We start from the raw sequence: 7,067 nt of genomic DNA on the forward strand, positions 1-7,067 counted from the left end.
AGATACAGAGGTAAGAATCCCTATATAATTGCTGCTCTGTTTGTGCAGCAGGCCTGGCAGAGGGACCTTCCAATCCCCACTGAGGGATGTTACTGTAAAAGGGACGAAGGCTAATACTTCTCAGTTGACAGAGAATCGAAATTTAAAGGAAATAAAAGAGCAGATAAAAGTGCAGTGCTTTTTTATCACTAGCAGGTAATCGGAGCTGAGTTATGAGTTATGTGTTACAGGCAAGGCATAACAAATATTAGTGTGCAACTGGAGACCTGAAGTAAAGTGTCAGTGCTACAAGAAAAGTACATTAAAACTTAAAGGGACAGTAATATCGTAATTAGACATTCATGATTTAGACAGAGCATACAATTTTAAACAACTTTCCAATTTAATTCTATTATATCATTTGCTTTTTTCTCTTGTTATCCTTTGCTGAGACGTTTATCTAGATAAGCTCAGGAGCAGCAAATTACCTAGGATCTAGCTGCTGATTGGTGGCTGCATATATATATATATATATATATATATATATATATATATATATACCGTTGGTCATTAGCTCAACCATGTGTTCAGTTAGAAACCAGTAGTGCATTTCTGCTCCTTCAACAAATGATACCAAGAAAATGAAATAAATTTGATAATAGAACTAAACTGGAAAGTTGTAGAAAATTGTAGGTTCTACCTAAATTATAAAAGGAAAATTTTTGGCTTTCATGTCCCTTTAAAAATCATGTCAAACATTTTAAAATAAAGTATTAATACACTATATATATATATATATATATATATATATATATATATATATATATATACACACATACACAGTATATACAAAAGGTATTCTCATCGGCTTTAGAGCACTTTGGCTGAGCACACCTTAGGGTTAGCATTCAAGTGATAGCCAGAACAGAGATTTGTAGCGCTCCCTATAGAAGTCTATGAGGTGACGGAGTTAGCGCAGCTGCAATATCCAAACTCTAGATATTAGCACGCATGAGGCTTTCGCCCAAGTGCAACCACTTTCCTTCAACTTGTAAATAAGAGAGCTTTTTATTTAACTAGGGTGGTGTTAGCACTCCAGACCACTAATATTTTTTGCTCTCCACTTCTAATATAGGCCCAAATTTTCTATTATTATTGTGCTCAATCGAGAGTTACTCATGCAAAATCCCTGATTTCCACTTGAGGGCACTGTAGAGTTGTAGAATATACTTGTTTCAACTGGACAGTGAAAATCACAGAACAATTATGATCTTCTAGTCAGTAATTAGAGATCCCAGCTTTCTTTTTTAGTCACTCCTGTGCTAGCTTCACTATTATCTTTACTGTTATTGTTGAGAAGCTTCTAAAGATGAAATATTTGTTCACTTAGTATCACCTCATAGGGCAATAGGAAAGATGAAAGTTATTATTTTAAACAATATAGTTGATGTATAGAAAGATTAGTATAGTACTTGTGCTAGATAAAAGCTACTCATTTTGGAGATTTCTTTAGAACACCAAGGCTCCATCTCCTGGTAATCTTGAAAGCTTCCATGTTTTTTTCTTAGTTAATCATTTTTCGCTTGATTACAAGCGGTGCGCTAAAGTTATATTGTGATCGAGCGCAAACAAAATTTGTATTCGGCGCGAGTGAAGACCTAACGTAAAGTGTAAGGGTTAAAAAAAAGTTGCACCAAGCACAACATAAGTACATTAAAATAAAGTACTCATATATACAGTGAAGGAAAAAATTATTTGATCCCCTGCTGATTTTGTACATTTGCCAACTGACAAAGAAATGATCAGTCTATAATTTTAATGGTACGTTTATTTGAACAGTAAGAGACAGAATAACAACAACAAAATCCAGAAAAATGAATTTAAAAAAAGTTATACATTTATTTGCATTTTTATGAGTGAAATAAGTATTTTATCCCCTATCAATCAGCAAGATTTCTGGTAGGAGCACTCTTTTAAAGGGAGTGCTCCTAATCTCAGCTTGTTACCTGTATAAAAAACACCTGTCCACAGAAGCAATCAATTAATCAGATTCCAAACTCTCCACCATGGCCAAGACCAAAGAGCTCTCCAATGATGTCAGGGACAAGATTGTAGACCTACACAAAGCTGGAATGGGCTACAAGACAATCGCCAAGCAGCTTGGTGATAAGGTGACAACAGTTGGTACGATTATTCGCAAATGGAAGAAACACAAAAGAACTGTTAATCTCCCTCGGCCTGGGGCTCCATGCAAGATCTCACCTCGTGGAGTTTTAATGATCATGAGAATGGTGAGGAATCAGCCCAGCACTCCACAGGAGGATCTTGTCAATGATCTCAAGGCAGCTGGGACCATTGTCACCAAGAAAACAATTGGTAACACACTACGCTGTGAAGGACTGAAATCCTGCAGAGCCCGGAAGGTCCCCCTGCTCAAGAAAGCACATGTACAGGCCCGTCTGAAGTGTGCCAATGAACATTTGAATGATTCAGAGGAGAACTGTGTGAAAGTTTTATGGTCAGATGAGACCAAAATCGAGCTCTTTGGCATCAACTCAACTTGCCGTGTTTGGAGGAGGAGGAGGAATGCTGCCTATGACCCCAAGAACACCATCCCCACCATCAAACATGGAGGTGGAAACATTATGCTTTGGGGGTGTTTTTCTGCTAAGGGGACAGGACAACTTCACTGCATCAAAGTGACGATGGACAGGGCCATGTACCGTCAAATCTTGGGTGAGAACCTCCTTTCCTCAACTAGGGCATTGAAAATGGGTCGTGGATGGGTATTCCAGCATGACCCAAAACACACGGCCAAGGCAACAAAGGAGTGGCTCAAGAAGAAACACATTAAGGTCCTGAAGTGGCCTAGCCTGTCTGCAGACCTTAATCCCATAGAAAATCTGTGGAGGGAGCTGAAGGTTCGAGTTACCAAATGTCAGCCTCAAAACCTTTATGACTTGGAGAGGATCTGCAAAGAGGAGTGGGACAAAATCCCTCCTGAGATGTGTGCAAAACCTGGTGGCCAACTACAAGAAACATCTGACCTCTGTGATTGCCAACAAGGGTTTTGCCACCAAGTACTAAGTCATGTTTTGCAAATAGGTCAAATACTTATTTCACTCATTAAAATGCAAATCAATTTATAACTTTTATTAAATGCATTTTTCTGGATTTTTGTTGTTGTTATTTTGTCTCTCACTGTTCAAATAAACCTACCATTAAAATTATAGACTGATCATTTATTTGTCAGTGGGCAAACGTACAAAATCAGCAGGGGATCAAATAATTTTTCCCCTCACTGTACACTATCTGATAAACATTATTCATATATATATATATATATATATATATATTTCTTTCATGTAATTGGCAAGAGTCCATGAGCTAGTGACATATGGGATATACAATCCTACCAGGAGGGGCAAAGTTTCCCAAACCTCAAAATGCCTATAAATACACCCCTCACCACACCCACAATTCAGTTTTACAAACTTTGCTTCCTATGGAGGTGGTGAAGTAAGTTTGTGCTAAGATTTCTACGTTGATATGCGCTTCTCAGCATTGTTGAAGCCCGATTCCTCTCAGAGTACAGCGAATGTCAGAGGGACGTGAAGGGAGTATCACCTATTGGATACAATGATTTCCCTAACGGGGGGTCTTTTTCATGGGTTCTCTGTAGAGATTCATCTCCTACCTCACTTTTCAGATCGACGATATACTCTCAAATTTACCATTACCTCTACTAAAGAACTGTTTTAGTACTGGTTTGGCTATCTGCTATATGTGGATGGGTGTCTTTTGGTAAGTATGTTTTTATTACTTAAGACACTCTCAGCAATGGTTTGGCACTTTATGCAAATTATATAAAGTTCTAAATATATGTATTATACTTATATTTGCCATGAGTCAGGTTAATGTATTTCCTTCTGCAGACTGTCAGTTTCATATTTGGGAATATAAAACACTTTAAGAAATTTGTTTCTTACCTGGGGTTTAGTCTTTTTCAATTTTGACTACTTTGCATTTGCGGGTATTAGGCCCGCGGGTGCGTCAAATGTTAGACTTTATTGCGTCATTTTTGGCGCAAACTTTTTTGGCGGGGGAAATTACGTTTTTGACGCAACTTCGTCATTTCCGGCGTCATACGTGACGTCGAGACCTTTTACACGGCGGCGTCATTAGTGACGCAAGTGTGTCATTTCCGGTCATTTTTGGCGCCAAAAAAGTTTACGTTACGTTGTGCGTCATACTTGGCGCCAATTTTTTTTCATTATTTCAATACCCCATTCATGTTTGCCTCCTGCTTTCTTCTCTATCAAGAGGCCTATGCTTTTGCATTTTTTCCCATTCCTGAAACTGTCATTTAAGGAAATAGATAATTTTGCTTTATATGTTGTTTTTTCTTTTACATTGAGCAAGATGTCCCAATCCGATCCTGTCTTTGAAGTTTCTGCTGGAACATTGCTGCCTGACATCGGTTCTACTAAACCTAAGTGCATTTGTTGCAAAATTGTAGAAATTATTCCACCGAATGTCATTTGTAATAGTTGTCATGATAAACTTTTACATGCAGATAGTGTTTCTATCAGTAATAGTACATTGCCAGTTGCAGTTCCTTCAACTTCTAATGTGCATGATATACCTGTAAATTTTAAAGAATTTGTTTCTGAATCTATTATGAAGGCTTTGTCTGCATTTCCACCTTCTAATAAACGTAAAAGGTCTTTTAAAACTTCTCATTTAGCTGATGAAATTTCAAATGACCAACAACATAATAATTCATCCTCTTCTGCTGAGGATCTATCTGAAACAGAAGATCCTTCCTCAGATATTGACACTGACAAATCTACTTATTTATTTAAAATAGAGTATATGCGTTCTTTATTAAAAGAAGTGTTAATTACTTTGGATATTGAGGTAACCAGTCCTATTGACGTTCAGTCTAATAAACGTTTAAATGCTGTTTTTAAACCTCCTGTGGTTTCCCCAGGTGTTTTTCCCATTCCTGAGGCTATTTCTGATATGATTTCTAGGGAATGGAATAAGCCAGGTACTTCCTTTGTTCCTTCTTCAAGGTTTAAGAGATTGTATCCTTTACCAGCAAAATCTATAGAGTTTTGGGAAAAAATCCCCAAAGTTGATGGGGCTATTTCTACTCTTGCTAAACGTACCACTATTCCTATGGAAGATAGCGCTTCCTTTAAGGATCCTTTAGATAGGAAGCTTGAATCTTATCTAAGGAAGGCCTATTTATATTCAGGTCATCTTCTCAGACCTGCTATTTCTTTGGGTGATGTTGCGGCTGCATCAACTTTCTGGTTGGAAAATTTAGCGCAACATGAATTGGATTCTGACATATCTAGCATTGTTCGCTTACTGCAACATGCTAATCATTTTATTTGTGATGCCATTTTTGATATTATCAAAATTGATGTTAGATCCATGTCTTTAGCTGTATTAGCTAGAAGAGCTTTGTAGCTTAAATCTTGGAATGCTGATATGACATCTAAATCTAGATTACTATCTCTTTCTTTCCAAGGTAATAATTTATTTGGTTCTCAGTTGGATTCTATTATTTCAACTATCACTGGAGGAAAAGGAGTTTTTTTGCCTCAGGATAAAAAACCTAAGGGTAAATCTAAGGCTTCTAACCGTTTTCGTTCCTTTTGTCAGATTCCCAAGGAATCTGCTTCCAGTTGGAAGCCTTCCTCAAATTGGAATAAATCCAAGCCATTTAGGAAACCAAAGTCTGCCCCTAAGTCCGCATGAAGGTGCGGCCCTCATTCCAGCTCAGCTGGTAGGGGGCAGATTAAGGTTTTTCAAGGATTTTTGGATAAAATCTGTCCAAAATCATTGGATTCAGAGCATTGTCTCTCAAGGGTATCGAATAGGATTCAAAGTAAGACCTCCTGTGAGAAGATTTTTTCTCTCACACATTCCTGTAAATCCAGTAAAAGCTCAGGCTTTTCTGAAGTGTGTTTCAGACCTGGAGTCTTCAGGGGTAATCATGCCAGTTCCTCTTCAGGAACAAGGTTTGGGGTTTTATTCAAACCTATTCATTGTACCAAAGAAAGAAAATTTGTTCAGACCAGTTCTGGATCTGAAAATTTTGAATCGTTATGTAAGAGTACCAACTTTCAAGATGGTGACTATAAGGACTATTCTGCCTTTTGTTCAGCAAGGACATTATATGTCCACAATAGACTTGCAGGATGCATACCTTCATATTCCGATTCATCCAGAACACTATCAGTTTCTGAGATTCTCTTTTCTAGACAAGCATTTCAAATTTGTTGCTCTTCCATTTGGCCTAGCAACAGCTCCAAGAATTTTTTCGAAGATTCTGGGTGCCCTACTATCTGTAATCAGAGAACAGGGTATTGCAGTGTTTCCTTATTTGGACGATATCTTGGTACTAGCTCAGTCTTTACATACTGCAGAATCTCACACAAATCAACTAGTGTTGTTTCTTCGGAAACATGGTTGGAGGATCAATTTACCAAAAAGTTTCTTGATTCCTCAGACAAGGGTCACCTTTTTAGGTTTCCAGATAGATTCAGTGTCCATGACTCTGTCTCTAACAGAAAAGAGACGTTTAAAATTGGTTGCAGCCTGCCGGCACCTTCAGTCTCAGTCATTCCCTTCAGTGGCTCCCTTCAGTGGCTATGTGTATGGAAGTTTTAGGTCTCATAACTGCAGCATCGGACGCAATCCCCTTTGCTCGTTTTCACATGAGACCTCTACAGCTTTGTATGCTGAATCAATGGTGCAGGGATTATACAAAGATATCACAATTAATATCCTTGAATCCCAATGTACGACACTCTCTGACATGGTGGATAGATCACCATCGTTTGGTTCAAGAGGCTTCTTTTGTTCGCCCAACCTGGACTGTGATCACAACAGATGCGAGTCTTTCAGGTTGGGGAGCCGTTTGGGGGTCTCTGACAGCACAAGGGGTTTGGAAATCTCAAGAGGCGAGATTACCAATAAATATTTTAGAACTCCGTGCAATTCTCAGGGCTCTTCAGTTCTGGCCTCTACTAAAGAGAGAACCGTTTATTTGTTTTCAGACAGACAATATC

The 7,067-nt window shown here is 38.2% G+C and overlaps 1 protein-coding gene across 1 annotated transcript in view; it reads left to right on the forward strand.

Annotated features, from left to right (window-relative positions):
* Positions 1-7,067, forward strand: part of SCG5 (secretogranin V) — a 146,686-nt gene that overhangs the window by 133,427 nt on the left and 6,192 nt on the right. The gene's annotated exons all lie outside the window — the stretch shown is intronic.

The sequence above is a fragment of the Bombina bombina genome, chromosome 1, assembly GCF_027579735.1.
Source record: "Bombina bombina isolate aBomBom1 chromosome 1, aBomBom1.pri, whole genome shotgun sequence".
NCBI lineage: Eukaryota > Metazoa > Chordata > Amphibia > Anura > Bombinatoridae > Bombina > Bombina bombina.